The following is a 16,639-nucleotide window of genomic DNA, read 5'->3' on the forward strand; positions in this document are numbered from 1 at the left end:
CAGGGAATTTAGAAAATTCTTTTATTACTCTTGACCTTCCAAAAACAACATGGGAAGATGACAAACAACAAATACAACATCTCCCAGATACAAAAGATGATTCCTTAAAATTTGAGCCAATGCCTACTTTTCAGTGAACAGTGGGACACCAAAAAGCAGAAGAGTGGAATTTTGAAGAATTTTAATGAGGCTAGTGCTGTCCCAAATGCTGCTTTCCCCCCAGTCATTGTGCCACTGAGTATTGTGGAATTGGGGTTTCTAAATCATTAAAATGTAAAAGAAAACAGAAAATGCTGCTAACTATAGAGGCATTTGTGAAATACTGAGTCAGGATGGACTGCAAGAACCTTTTAAATAAGAAAGCATAGACATTTAAATATCTATGGGTGATGCAAAGAGAACATACCATGCCATTGATCTGTCTGAGCTGCTGCTAAACTTCAGGACTCACTGGTTGAAATATCCAAGCTGGATCTTCAAAACATACTGCTCTCAGTGAAGACCCAGCATGTTTTCTCTCCATTTCTGACTTTCATAGCTATAGAAATTAGAAAAATGCATTACTGAATCTAGAGGAGACTCAAGAAAAGCACCATATGAACCCAAATTTTCACCATTTCTCAAAACTAAATTTAATTTTGAAGCTTGAAGATTAACAGTGGCATTTCTGAGCAATATCTAAGTACCCTAAAAATCCAAAGTGCATTAATAACATTAAGAAACTGTAAAAGGGGGGAAAAGTTTGAGTGAAGCAGTATCGCTAAGACAGTTCTTCTCTCATGGAACTTGTACAATTTTGGGAAACTGCTGACACAGCTGACAAAGTATTAAGCCAGTTTATATCTGATGCGTTCATTCTGTCAGGACAAATTTTATCAATTGTTACTTTTAAGTACTGAACTGTATATAAGAGGAGTGGGCATAACTCATCACTATGCTTAGAAATGAAGTGCAAAATCCAACAGCCAGTAATGCAACATTGACTTGAAGGCACATTTTTGTATACAAATAGTTCCGCGCTTTCTAAACATGTGTCCCAAAGCATATTAAAAGGTGTTACATTGAAACTGAAGATGCCTCTTAGGCAATAGAGCTGAGGTAAAGTTAGCTAGTGGTATCTCAGCACAAGAAACTAAAAGAACCTGGTAAACAGGACAGTGCTAACAGAATCCTGAGGAGACGTAAGGATGAAATGTACAACTCGCTAACCTCGCTCCCTTAAAAAAAGAAACAAAACCCCAACAACAACAAAAAGACATTTACTTGCAATCCTGCTACAGCTAGCTATTATTTACAAAAGGATTGTAGAGGTTCTTTTTGTTGTTCTTTGGGTGGTTTTTTTTTTTAAATTAAAATCACCGTAAATTGAAGATCAATGAGCCTTGCTTCAATATAAAAGGAGTTAGATAAAATGATAATTAAATTTAGCTTTAAATAACATAGTCCTTAGCTAGAGTGGCTTTTTAATGGGAAATAAAAGGCAGCTTAAAAGATCAGGAGTTAAAAATGTAAAAGAAAATAATTTTATGAGGAACACAAAGCACATAATTGACCTCTGACAGATATTCAGTATTCAAAAAAAACTTATTACCTTAATTTACCAAACACTTAAAAGGGATATAAATACTTACGCTTCAGAGTTAAGCCAAATTTCTAATGAATGGAACAAAGAAAAGAAACTTTCACTGTATATACCTGTAATTTCTTCATTGCCCATAAGGTAATTTATTTGGATTTTTCTCCGATACTAACTTCTATCAGGAGCAGATTGCTGGGGCAGGTCAAGTTATTCTTCTGCTGTGCAAGTAACTGTGAGGTGAAGTAGATGTAGTGCAAAAACAGAAAAGATGGGAAAGGGAAACAGAAATATTTCCCCTTGGAGAAACTGGTTACAGCACCAGCATATCTTTTAGGAAATCTTTGTATCCCTGCTGTCCTTCTCAGATGCCCTAGTTCAGCTACTGGAAAGAAGGCACATCCCAAGTGACCCGTTAGCAAAAAGAGGAATTGGGAAGAGGAAACACAGAAGAAAATAGTATCCCACAGGCCCTTTTACATTTTTTGTGCTTTGTGCGGGATTCACATCAAAGGGAGTTTTGCTAATTTAAAGATATGATTTTTGTTTCTATAAAACCTTTTTTGTGACAATGCTAATAATCTTTCCACAGCAAGGAAACGTTTGGGGTGGGTTTTAAGCTATGGCAAATGATCCAGTTTTTTCCAGCTCCATTCCAGTAAAGTCGGTCTTCTGAAGTCCCCAAGTGCATGAACAAGATAGATTGTAGTAAACTCTCTAACAGCAGGTTCTCATTTCACTGGAATCACAAGCAATATATTTTTATCCATATATCCAGCAGCAAAAGGCTCTGATATGGTAATTTATACCTCCTTTACTTCCTTTTCTTCTTTTTCCTTTGTATTCATCTCAATGTATTTAAAGCAAGAGGTACACGGCTGTGTACATGCATTCACACTGGAGAGCTGAAAAGCACACGTGCTACACCCACCAGCAAAACCCAGAGGCTAGGGCTGGCTTAAGGTATACTCAGGCTGGTCTATTTTATCAGGAGCAGCAGCTGAGGAGAGAACTGGTCTAGAGAGGACCTGTCAGGCTGCTCTCGACAGGATGGTTTGCCAGATCAGGTTTGCTGTTACCACTGGTTTTTTAATTGCCTACCTGCCTTATAAAAGGCACCCCCACAGCTATCATGGACCCCTTGTAGTCAGCTGAATAAGCACAGCTTCTAGTTTTTAATGTGATTCCTTTCATAGCTTTCGATTTTCCTGTCAACTCAGAATTAATATTTTTGTAGTACTTTCACATACTGTCTTGCAGGGGTTTGTACCCACTCACTTTTTCAAAAGTTGCTGACTCAAATTAAAATTCTAACAGATCTTTGGTTCCCTGGTACCTAAGTTGCTTTTGAAAACTTTAAACTGTAACTTGTTTCATTAAAAAAAAAAAAAAAAAAGCAAGTTTATATGTGCAATTTTAACAAAAAAAAAAAAAGTATCGAAGTTGCCCATTTTGACATTCATCCTGCTCGAAGAAGCAGGATTAAAACACAAATAGGCCTAAGGTCTATGTAAGCATTGCAATCAGAATAGGCAACTCTTTGTAATTCAATACTAGCTATGGTGCAGAAAATTTCACCTCAAGTAAGAATGGGAATATTGAAGGAAGTTTTTTAAATTTCTGATACTTCATGTAATACAGAGACAGCCCTGGAATGCACATCTGAGACTGCATAATCCAGGAATTACCTAAAGAGACAATGGCAGTAAAGAATCTTTAATTCAAAAAGCCAAGTGCTCAAACCACATAAAACCTACTGAGAAAGTGCTACAAAAGATGAAGTGAATCAACTGCTGGCCATGTAATTATCCTCCCAGCAGGCTCATCAAACAATTCCCAGCATGCCCTCCTGCCTCTTCTGGGGATGTTGTGACTAAATCTAACAAAATGATGGCTGCAGTCACCTCCTTTTACAGTCACTTGCATTACAAATTGGATGCAGTGTCAAATCCTTGAAGGAATTGATGGTTCTCATCAGCAGTATTTGAGTGTCAGATGCTAACCTTTTGAAGGCAATTGGAAAAAAAACATCCATTTTTTTCCAGATTGAGAAATCCTTAGGGAGGAAGCATGCTGAAATATGCACTTCTGTTATGTTTCTTCTTAGGAGGAAAGGGATTTTTTAATATCATTTTAGGTTATTTTAGGAAAAGGTACCAAGGCTTTTGGAAACTTCTCAAGCAAATCACTCCGTTCATTCTTCCTTAGCATAGGCATCATCTTTGTCCTCATTAGGGATAAGCAAGTTGAGCAAAACTAACTTCAGAAGCTGTGTCAAGGCACTTGTCCATCCCTTACATCTTTTAATCCTAGTCATAAATATTTATTGTTTTAAGAATTTGCTTCCAAAATCTGAAAGAGAACTCAAAGCTTAATTACTGCGGTTCTTTAATATGAAAATTATTCTCAGCTTTAACACACCTTGGTGAGACCTGAACTGTTAATATAAACGTTTCTTTCATCTTCTCTGTGACAAACCCAAAAAATTACCTAGAGCCAGAGCTTCACATTTAGTTAGGTCTTTCACAGCCGGTGGCCTCACAGCACAGTTTTGATAACTATATGTGTGTTTTCTGCCTGAGCAGCATAAAACAGTGGCAGCAAATTTAGCAACTTGTAGGTTTTAACTGTAGAAAAAGCTGTAACATCTCCTGGATGAATAACAGTTGCAAGGTGAGGTGTGATTTCTCTGTTTCTTTTTGTACACTATCAGACACAAACATAAAGCAGTCTTCTGACTCCTTTAGGTTGTATGTAGTTGAAAGAAAATATTCAATTGCCCTTGATGAACAGAAGTCTGTTAGCCTCCACTTATAATCAGCAGTACGAGTTCACACAGCTCTAAGTTGGATTTTCTGGATTTGAAAGAGGAACAGCCTTGAAATCCACTGTTACTGTCAGACACGAGCTTTGGAGCACCTCACCTGCATTATCTCAGATACAAGGCTACGTGCCTATCTGTTACTGGGAGAGGAGAGGGCACCACCTAGAATATCTGAGTAAGATCATGATGGTAAAGATGGAAAGCTGATCTATTGTCACAAGGAAGCTGCAAAGCTACACTAGGCATCCGTGAGACTTCAGGGTAGAACTGGTAGGAGATCCCATTTAGGTTTGGAGGGTTACCAGCAAGAAGCTTTAGCCTTATTGTATTATGAGCCTGTCCACCACACCGGAGATTTCTGCTAGTGTTGGATAGGCATCAGAACGCATTTTTCCCTCCACAGATATGGAGCTGAAGCAGCACTTGTGGCATAAGTCAAAATGGTCTTCTTGAAACCAGTTACCTCAGAAAAAAAACCAACACCTGATTCCTGCTGTGTGCGCTATGTCTTGTCACACTTTTGTGGGGGAGAAAAGTTATGAATCTCCTGATGTTTCTGATTGCTCCACAAATTCATGTCCTTTAATGTGAGAAAGGACCATTAGCCTCTCTCTGTCCTGACTGTACCTCACATGAACCGCATTATCTCATTACCAGTGCAGCAAGGCATGTAACTTGCAGGTTAGGAATAAGGACAAAATAAGCTGGCCAGGATGAAAGCCCTGGGGTGTTCCTCCTGCTGCATCCCCAGAGGACAGTGGGAGCATGTTTGGTGACTGCCCATCCAGCGCTGGCAATGCGCCAGCTCCTCTTCCAGCCCAGGGAAGGGGCACTGGCTGCCCTGTTCTGGGTAGTCCTAGGGAGGGAGGGAGCTATGCTCCTAGAAATATTTGCTTGTGAAAAGGTTGTGAAGTGGAAAATGTTACCTTAAAAACCTCTTTGGATCATTGAATCCTCATAAACCAGAACATTTTAGGTTTGTTCTTTTTTTTTTTTTTTTTTTTTTCCTTGACTCTACATGGCTTACAAGCTCAGGACACCTGAAAAATCCAGCTTGCCTTTGGAAAAAGCTGTTTTCACTGGCTACAGTTCAAAACGTTAGGCTTATTCAAAACATGACATTTGCATGTCTAAGTGGATAGATCAGTTTCAGTGCATGAGTTAGAAAGTCTGCTGTCATCTGTCATTGAGTTTATGGAAGTGTATGTTCTTGGAACAGGCTTCTCTCTCTCTTTTTTTTTTTTTAAGGTCCTTACCCATGAACTTCACTAAGTCAAGTTACAGAATCAATATGTGATGACACAGTTTAACATGGGTTTTACAGCCCTTAGGCTGGTATGTTGGATAATGAATTATTTGCTCCAGATTTTATTGTAAGATCAAGTTAACAATAGGGTCATCCAAAATATTTCTCCTTCACACTACTCTAAGAATTTCAAATATTCTTTCTATACTAATGTGCAAATAGAGTCCAGTCCCTAGCCTTTGCAAAGCTAAACTTCATGTGAGATAACTGGCAATTTCCTGCATTTTCTGGAAGGATTCCTTATCTTCTTCAGTCCTCAAGAGATCTGTTTCCCCTTCATCTGGCCTGCCCCGCCACCATTTCCTGGTCACGTTTGCTCCGTAAGGGTTACTTCTGTCTCCATTGTCACCTCTCGTTCTGGATCTAACAGAGCCAGCCCTGAGACCAAACTAACTAACTTGAGCATATGACTGCAATGCTTCCCAGATCTCCTGCCTGCAGGAGCACAGGTCCTGTAGGACTTGCCTGCGGGCCATGGTCAGAGCTGGCACAGCTCTGCCACAGTCCCAGGCTTTTTGCTGTCCCCATAAAAGGACATTTTACTATTCCCACTGAATTCGGTAGAGTTGCAATCTGGCAACTGTTACTTCTGCTTAGTCCCTGGAAACTTGTGTCTGTCAGTATAGACATGATGGGTTCGGACTGGACTATTTCTTCCATCAGGATGGCCAGGAGCACAGGTTACGACAGCAATGAAGGGTGTGAGAAGACAAGTTCTCGCTGCCTTCCTTGTGCTCGCAGGGACCCAGCCCCGCTCCATCTCTGCCTGCTGCAGCTGAAGGCAGAGCCAATCCCTCCATCTTCCCAGCCTTACAGTCATCCCCCTCAAGTCCCGAAGGCATTGACCCACTGTTTCATCTGAAAATTCTTGCTTTAAGATGTGGTCTGAGAAAAAAGAACATTCCTTTTCTTTGGGGTATATATTTCCCCCTGCATATCTCATTACAGCCTGGTCTCTTCAAACATCAAAAGTGCTTGTGTAAATATATACAACGAGGCTAAGTGATTAGAATAATCTAACGCAAATTTCAAAGACTCTGAGCAGATCTGAGAAATCAACGCTGCCATAAGTTTTATTTCCACAGCATGAATGGAAAGAATATAACTAAAATACCAGTTGTACTTCAAAGAAAAGAAGTGTTGAAATTCTAATAAGAGGACTCCTCTTAGGTGGGGAGGGGAACGTGGCAGGCAGGGGTTTACTCTTTTCCCAGCTGTAGATGCGTTTTATTTGCTCATGAAGGCCTTAAAAATGTGATAACGTCTCTGTGAGCAGCGAGGCACTCTTTTCCCTTAACTATTGCCATATACTATTTTCACACATCCTCGTTCATCTCCTGGGCTGGACTCAGACTTCACCAGCAGCTGCTCCCTGGCCCCAGGAAGGGAAGGAGCCTCAGCCACCAGTGGGTGATCCAGAGGCGAGGGTCCCTCGCTGGCAAAAGGAAACAGAAAAGCAAACTTCGGTGCATGGATCAGCTGGAGGTAAGGAAGGGCAGTGGTGGTGAAGATCCTACGGGCCCCCACAAATCTGCTCTCTGCAATTCTTGAAGCGTTTGCGGTCCAAGTGTGCTTCGTGCCCCCTGGGGTCCCTGGGGCGGTGGCGAAGGGAACGCAGGTGTAGAGCCACTGCATTTCCCTGTCTGGTGGGGATGTGAGGGAGCCTTGTTAAAACATCCACTTCAGATTCAAAGTTTTACAAGGCTGCACAGTTTTGCCTGCCAGCAGTGAGCAGCAAGTTAAAAAAAAAAAAAAAAAAAAAAAAACCACAACCAAAAAAACCCAAAAAAAACCAACCCCTGGGCTCCAGAGCTGCCGGAGAGGAAGTGGCTGCCTTCCCGCGAGGGAAGTGTGGTGCAGAGCAGATGGCACATCACTTCCCTGAGCTGGGGCTGAACATCTGACCTCTTTCCCTCCGCATTATCGACTGAGACCCAGGGCAGCTCTGCAGCCCAAAGTGCTCATTTCTGCCATCGCCATCACTTCCACCCAAAGTGCAGTGGGCACCTCATCAGGGAGCTGACAGGAGAGTTGGTGCATCAAGGCTAGGAGTATGTCTTTTTCTTTTTAATTCTGAGGAAAGGCATTTTCATGAGAAAAAAGGTACTTTTTCAGATCAATAATAGGTGAACAGTTCAGAAATAAAAGCCTTTCCCTCAGAAATGCAAATTATCTGGACTGTTCTAACACCTTCAGGGCTCTAATGATCTTAAAGCACTGTCTTTTTGCTCTCTGCAAAGCAACCGTAGCTTGACCTGTGAAGGACAATTCCATTTCAAGTGACCTGGAGAAGCAATAAAAATGCAAAGATAAACCGGAAAGAAATACTTATTTGAACACTCACAGTACTATTTTTATTTGCATCGTAGGGATCATGGGCCAGTTCTGTATGATCTTTCTACTCCTTAGAAATTGCAATGTTCTACTGTAGCAAATGCCCAGAGTTTAAGGTCGATGTCGAGTCATAAAACAGCTACAAGTACAATTTAAGCATTTGCCATTATGAACAAAACAAGAAAAAAGGTACTTTGCACTCCATGTGGAATTCTGCTCACTCTGTACACGGTGTTAGTAAAATACAGACGCAACTCAGGCCAGTGGTAATCGAAAGCTGTTCAGCGGCCTGTGTGAGTTGCATTTTGTTGGTCTTAACCCAGTGCCCTTTAGACAGACATCTACATTACAGCCAGAGCCTCTGTGTCGTTGGCAAGGAGCACGGGCCGTAATGCATTTTCTCACTGAATTCCCCTTTTGGAAGCAGAGCTAATCACTTTTGGACACTGTGTCCTCCCTCCTCCCCAGCACCGCCCATGTTCGTAACATTTGTGGTCTCTGAGGGCAGAACTTCCATCTGCAGGGCTGCTGGGTGACTAATAAAATACAAATATGCATGGGCCAACTGAGAAAGCCATGACTGGTGTAAGTGCAGCAAGTAAAAACTGTCAGACTGTCTGTTTTACGCAGAGAGGGGTGGTACCTCTTTGCTACCTGCCCATCCAGCACCAGTCCCGTGTGCAGACGGCAGTCAAAGGCATTGCTGCAGACAAAGGACACGGTGTGCCTGCAAAGCAGCTCTCTGGGTGCATGACATCCGGCACGGTCAGGGCTTTGCTATCTAACAGAACTCCAATCAATTAGAAGAAAAAGATTTGTAAGCAGACATCTCTGCCCTGCCATGCAACTTCTCCCTAACCTGCCAGTGATTTTTCTCCGTGGGAGACTGCTAAATTCAGAGCTTAATACTGAGGCAGCGTCTCCCATATACCACTCTGGTTTGTCCTGCTCCCCGTAAACCAGCCTTTACTTGCATTTGGCATGAGGGAGACGACACTTTCCAGTCCACATTTTGCGGGATCACCCGTTCTGAGAAACACAGTCATTTGCTGCCAGTGGAGCATGCCTTAGCCCTCTGCTCAGCCCAGCTTTCAAGCCTCGTTGGATCCATACGCTTCAAATGATCAGGGTGATTTTTCTCCTGGTTTCTGCATGGGTATGACTTGTGACTGTCTCATCCATGCAACGATGGCCATGTGCTTTTGGGTACCAGCAGGGGCAAGAGAGAAAAGATGATCTTCAGAGAACTGTGTCGGTCATTAGCACAGCTGCCACCATAACAGTGCAGAGCTGGTGAGCTTCGAGCTCTCCTGTTAAGAGACTCTATTCTTCTATGACTTGACCTTTTACACTGGGATTTGTCATACGCCTCACAGGCTGGAAATCATATCCTGAGCCATTAAATCCCCCAGTCCTATTTTGAATAATAGGCTTTGTAGAAAAATTTCCTGAAGGCATTTCTGTGAAAATACAAGTAAATTTGCTTTTTTAAGGCTGTAAGGATCTGGAAATATGTATTTGTTCACTGAGATGCTTTAAAAAGAGTACAAGGCTTAGCAGGTGAGAATAAAATAGGTCTGATTTATACAGTAATATAGTAAAAAGGCTGTGCAGGAAAAATGCAAACAATCATTTTATAGATGTTTATGCACATTAACTCTAAGTGATTAGACAGTCTCTAACATCTAGATTTTCACAGAGTTTTGTAATGCTTCAAAGGAATATGGCTGCAAATAGACAAGTATAAGTTTCATTTCTCTCATTTTAGCAACAGCAAATGCATATTTTTGCTTTCAGAAGCTGTTTCTTCTGTCAGTTGTACTTACATTTTTGTCTGCCTTTATGCTGATAAAATTCCACTGATGTCAGCTATAGCAAACCGTCATGCCTGATAAATGTGTAAGCAAGATGAGAATCAGGGTCACGCTAAACAAACAATTGCCAATCATCAAGGAGTAAGTGGGGGGTTTAGCCTGCTCAGAGGAAAGGTAAGTGGAAGGGCCTTTGTATAACTCTTCCTCCATACTCAAAGGTAATACGTGAATGGCTTTATCTAAATAAAAGCTTATTTTTTGCCTTCTTTTTTCCTTGCATGCTCTTGGAGGAAATGGTATTGAAAAGGCTAAAGCCACTGACATTTTGGTGATGTCATAGAGAGAGAATGTAAGCTGGAAATTAATGGAAATGCTCCGCAAAGTACGTGATCCATTAAGTTGTTTTGCAATGCTGAGAAATGAAGCATAGAGTATTTTTGTTAAAGTCAATATCCCATGGGGATGAACGCATGACTATGATCTCTCACCACAACAGGCCAAGCCCTGTCGGTGAGCACGCAGGTATAAATCCTTAATAGCTCCAGTTTAGTTAAAGGAACTGCCCTGAATCCCACTGGTGCAGCTGAATCCCAGGGCCCCAGTTTGGATGTCTCGGGGCCGGTGTGCCCATGGCTCTGAACCGGGCGGTAGCGGCTTGCTGGCCTGTGTGCACAGAGCCGCAGCCAGATGTGTTGATCCAGGAGCAATGTAGGGCATCACGGACTCCTCCTGCCTGCTCGCAAGTGCGGGATACCTTGTTCAGCGCTAAGCTTTACTGTAGTTTTCCGAGTGGCTTTTGTTTTATTCTGACTGCGTGGAGTTGCTTACCTTTTTAAGAAAATAAGACATCTGTTCAGTGGAGAAAAGAGGTTGCAGTATTATTCCGCAAACAGCTTTTATAAAATTTGTCATTGGTGCTTTGCCCACAGCTCTAGCACTGAAGGGTGGCATTTCACTCTCTCCCAGCAGAACCGATGGATTACTAGTTTTCACTTGGTTGTGTCCTGATGTGCTGCTGCCTTTTTCTTACAACTAGTGACTGCCTTGACACTGTAGTTGCATCGCTCAGCAGTTCCTGCTTGCTGTGCCAGGCAATTAGCTATTCAGTTGGTGTTCCAGCATATTTTCTTCTGCTTTGCCTACAGATCTGAAGGACAGGAGAAGGACCTCCCAGGCTTGGCCTGAGATGGATCTGAACTGAGGTTTTCAAGGGTGCTCAGCTGCAGCAGGTTTTCTTTTCAAATGCACAGGATGAAATAAAGAAAACTAACTCTCTGGGGCTTCTCTTTACATTGCATATCTGAAACCTGAATAAAAAGAGAAACCAGGCATTAAAAAAATGCCAGCTCCAAAAAGCTGTTGACACTGAAAGAACATGGCTGATCAATGGTGTTTTGTTGCCACAAGGGGAGCTTTAGCTGAAGCTGTTTCCCCTCGGTCTGCTGCCAGGGACAGCCACAGAGGTCTCGGAGGAGCTCAGGAGGGAAGGCAAAGGATCCTGGAGGAATTCCTCTGTGGCAGCGACTACAGAGCAACAGAACCCTCTCAGCCGTGTACACTTTTTACAGCCAAAAGCTTAATAAACATTAAAAGCAGGCAGAGCGCTGTTGAAAAGAAAGGCAACTCAACCCTCAAATAACCTTTTCATAGTACTCTGTCTTCAGGTTTCATGAAACGGCAGGGGAGAGCAAAGACATCTGAAGGTCCCTTCCCATCCTTCCCTCTGCATTTGGCATACTGGGATCTGAAAAGCAGCAGAATTACGAGGCCACAATTGCCCAGAGGAAGGGCTCTCTCCCCATTGCCCGTTCCAGAAGAGGCAAGAGCCCAGCAGGAGTACTGCCCTAGTGAGGAGCCTTACCCAAGCACAGCAAGAAGTTTGCGAAGGTTGGCATGCCTCGACCTGGGATTTCCTGAGTGACCCCTGTGCTAGAGGTGCAGCAAGTCTGATGCTTCCAAACAGCTGGCATGTGCAAGGCACTCCTGGAGCGCAAACCTGCGGGTCCTGTGCAGAGACCCGCGTTCCCAGGGCACAGTGAGCTTGCTCCCCTCTCCCTCAGGACCAAGTAGCATGGGGCAGGCCTTGCTTGGACGTTTTTAGGGGAGGCTTCAGCCCCTGCTGTGAGCAGGTCAGGAAGCCTTGCAATGTCAGGCCAGATGTTGAGACGCCGTGAGCCCTACTGCACACAACAGTGCTTCAGGGCATCCCGGGCCCATGACCCAGGACAGCCACCTCATACAGACATACCCAAGGGAGGGTCAACCCACCCAGCTCAGGCGCTGAGTGCTGCTGAGGCACCCTGGGCTCAGCAAACGGCAGCTCACCCGCTGGCTTTGGACTGGTTTTTACTGCTTCACAGCTAGATCGTGTTCATCTGCACAAGCTAAACCCACACGTGAGCGGCACAGCTGACGTGCTCCAGTTAGTACTGCTCGGGCACCAAAGGACTTCTGCTGAAGTCAGCAGGGCCACTGGCGTGACCGACAATCCCATTTAGCAAGGGGTAGAGGCAGGACCCCTGTCATTTCACAGACTTAAAGTAACTCTGTCTTTCCAGTTCTGTCACACGGTTTTTGAAGCAATGATTTTTAAATTATTTTTCTGGAAATAAAACAGATGCTTCTAATAAACAAGCAAAGCCCTTGGTTGCTGCATCTTTTTAACCAGATGATAGTGTGGCTGGAAACCACCTCAGTATGATAACTTTTGCCTTATCTCTAAAGTAACACATTTGCCTGATCAATCAAATATAAAAATACAACTTTAAACGGTTACACTTTGGTTTTCTGAAATTCACCACCTCTTTAGACTGTTACTCTTCTCCCCTAAGCTGCAATATAATTTTAGTTAATAACCTCCTTCACCTTACTGTATAGTCCCATCAAGACTCCTTACCTTTAAAAGAAACTGATTTGATTTTTTGGCTGCTGGGGGCTGAGGAGAAGGAAAAACTGAGTTTAGAGAGGAAGCAGGATTGGGTTTTGTGTTTTGCTTTTCTTTCCGTGCACATAAAATTTAGACAGTGAGTAAACCTTTCCCATATGTGACTATGCAGAAGTAGGTTACGTTGCCTGGAGCAAGTGCAGTAACTCACTTGCCACTTTTGTAGAACTCTCTGCTTTATTAGTTTTGTGCTGGTAACTTTACAGTGAAGTTTCCAGGCATATAAAAAGCAGGTAATTGAAATCACAAAGGTAGCTTAGTACCTGTGCTATTGTGTAATCACCTGGATGCACCTGAAACTAGATTAATACTAGGTTAGCAATTTCAACTGGCCAGTGATATAGTTTATGTATCAAGTAACTGTTTTGCATGTAAATCAGACAAGTGACAGGAGGATCTCTTTTCCTGATTAGTGCACGTTCCATAATATTTAGGAACACAAATTTAAGACCATCTGGTTAGAAGCTACTCTTCTACTGATAAGGGAGCAACGGGATAAACCTGGAATCCTAATGTCTGGCGTAGTGGCATTAGTAAAAGCAGAAAGTTCTACGAACCTGCTGGATCTTCAAAACGTTAAACAACTTGGGTTTATTTCTATCAAAAGCTAGTGTTTTCAGGGCTTACAGGCACAGATGAAGAAACAGCTTTCACCATTTCAGCCATGATGAAACATTTCATGGTGGCTAGCAGAATGCAAGAGTGAAATTAGAGCTTTCTTTTTCTGTGGCAGAAATAAGGATGAAGACCACGGATTTCTGGTGCAGCCGGATCTCAGGATTAATCTGAACTGACTAAGGATGGCATGCAATTCCAATACCTCAAAATATATTGCAGTATACAATAGACCTGGGAATTCCTTCTCCTGGCATCTCTACTTAATCTTCCACATCTCCAAAAGGTATTCCTTCAGTCAGGCATCATATCAGTTTCCTTCTCCCTGCAGAGTGTGGCTGTAGCAGCATAAAATTCATCCAGGGTGCCATAAATTTCCAGTTAAGATGGCGGTAGTGGTCTCACGATATATGAAAGCTGAGTTTGGAAAAACTGTTTTCAGACTGTGCCCTTAGAAGTAATGTAAGGTATTTCGTTGTTCATGTAGTGACAATTGGAAGTGGATACTTGTTATCTTAGCGCATTTCTAACTTTCCCAGGATCAATTGCACAACTCCCTCAATTTAAATTACAGGAAATTATCACTTGCATTTTGCCTACACTAAACACACAGGCAATCTCACCTGAGTCCGAAGTGAGAGGTTTTTAAACCACAGCTACTAAGTCTACATTTACATATATTCATTAATTGTGAGTCTCAGAAAGTGGAAAGCCCTGTCATTAGTGGAAAACCAAAGCACCCAAACAGGTTTTTTGCTGGTCTTTTTGTTCAACTTCAGGGAGAAACGTTGTGCGCTGTTAGCTTTGGTTTGCAAGGCTCTGTGCAGAGGCATCGCTCCAGGGAGTGTGGGCTCTGCAAGCAGCTGGAGCTTGTGCTCTTTGCCTTGGTCCTTGACTAGGCTCCATTCTTTAGGCAGAAACAGCGCTCTCGAAACCAGTGACTGGTGCTAGGCTGAAGATTCCAGAGACAACAACTGCCTTCTGTTGTTCCCGGCTGCCAGCTCTGGGTAAATAGAAGTGAGTTGTACTGGTGCTCTCCATCACTCACCGTATTGCAAAAGCAAGTACAAGGCTTCAAATGTTTGATCTCACATACTGAATGATCAGTAATAGTGCCAGAAGGAACACTTATCATCTGCTGTGGTTTAGCAAGGGGTATTTGAGCCCAGCTGGGAGTGAGCAGGCAACCCCCCCACCCCAAGGTCCTGCAGGCTCAGACAAGGGAGGAGGTTGTCCAAAGACCACGTTCGCCCAGTCCACAGGCAGTGTTTCATTGGCACCCAGCCCATCCTAGCAGTGCCATGGGGTGCTAGACACCAGCTCCTGCAGTTCAACTGAACCTAAGGGTGAGTGGGCAGCAGCGGGGCCTTCGGCGGGAGTGAAGAGTGCAGAGACTGAGATGAGCAAAGGACCACGGCACACAGAGCGCCCTGTGGCACGCAGGGAGCTGAAGGGCTGGAATAGGCAGGTACAGGAAAACCATCCCTCAGGTTTATTAGTAACTTGGTTTGACTACATTCCATATATTAGAGCCAAATGCAGACACCAGACGTAGTCCAGTAAAGACCATGACACATCATTTGGCTTTTGTTCTCACCTTAGGACATTTCACCAAAGGACCTGAGCTTAGTTGGAAACAAAATACCATGTCCTGCAGGTCACTGCTTGGGCTGAACACTACTTCTCTGCCAGCTCTAGCAACCTCTGTCACCCCAGGGCACACTCTCCCGCTGGGCTGCAGCTTACGGGACCAGCAATGGAGCATGTGGGAAGACCTCTGAACTCTCTCTTGTGAAGCTGGAAGCAAGCTGATTATCTGAGAACCAAACACCTCCGAGAGGACAAAGACTTTCAGACATATTTAAATGGCACTGTAGGGGCTGTGGCTCATTTTTGCTGTTAATAATCTGATACAGCTATAATATTTTTTTAATACCCAGAGACAAATTACAGCATATAAAAGACCATGAGGTTATATTTTAGTTTTCTAGAAGCTGAGATAGTCCCATTAATATATTATGAAGGCATTGTAACAAGAGTACTAGTATTTTAATGATGAAACATCCAGGGTCAGTAGAAAATATATATCATCATCTGCAAATTCATTTTAGATATAATAAAATAGCAGACCACAGGAGATCTGTCACATTTTAAATAGGATAAATGTTATTTATACTTTATGCTGCAACATTTTATCTTTTGAAGGTGCAGCAGGAGTCAGTACTTCATCACGCAGTATCTGCAAATGTGCAGAGGGGCCATGGCAACTCATCTGACAGCAACAGGTAAAGGCTGTGGTAACTCTCGGGCTTGCTGTTGCTGAAGGCCAGCTGCAGAGAAACCACCCACACCTGTCTCATCAAGGAGGGGATAACTGGGCCCTGATGAAGGGGTGCAGGTGGGGAGGAAGGTTATAAAGAGGGGAGCAGGCAGTGAGGGCATTAGCTGCCGTGCTGGTTTGGAGCCATTTTGCCTGTGGGCGAGTGATAGCTTTAGCTTTCTCTGCAAGGAAAGTGTGATGGTTGGACGTGGCTAGTAGCAAAGAGATGGCTCACAGACCCAGAGAGGAGCGACAAAGGTGGTGAGTGATTTCCCTTGTGAGAGAGCTTTGGTGCTTTCCTGCACAAGACCATGGCAAGGTACTGTGTTTACGTTCTTGCATACTGTAGCTGAACTCAGGGCAGGGTTTGAGCATCCTGTGGTGCAGCAGCCCTGATAGGACCTGGGGAACGGCGGGTGTCCGTCTGTACTCCAGTACTAGCAGTATGTTGGGTGCAGGTCCATCCTCAGTTGAACAAAACTTACTGACTTAAACCAAGGTCAGAAATGTTGCTTGCTGGAAAGGCTTCTTAAACCGTTTATTTGCCGATGGCTTTGTGAAGTGTTGGACAAAAGATGACTAGTGTTTTTCTGAAGGTGTGGTGAACCTAGACAGCACCTGGCATGTTTTATGTTGGCACTCTCTGCTTAGAAATGATTTCTGATGGTAGACCAGAGAGGTGTGCTTGTGCAGTATTATCATGTAAATGTCCTGGTGGGATCTTTGAAATGCATGTAGCATCAAGAAAGTCAGGAGAATATGCAAGGAATACGATTTTTCATCTAATGTCTAAATTCTCCTTAATGTTCCAAATCTGGGCAAAGTGGTTGTGTGCACTGAGCACCTAGTTAGAAATTGTACAGTGCTCCCTTGGAACTGTTAACGCTTTGGCAAACAAAAAAATCC

This window comes from Falco rusticolus, chromosome 1 (genome assembly GCF_015220075.1).
Source record: "Falco rusticolus isolate bFalRus1 chromosome 1, bFalRus1.pri, whole genome shotgun sequence".
NCBI classification, from domain to species: Eukaryota; Metazoa; Chordata; class Aves; order Falconiformes; family Falconidae; genus Falco; species Falco rusticolus.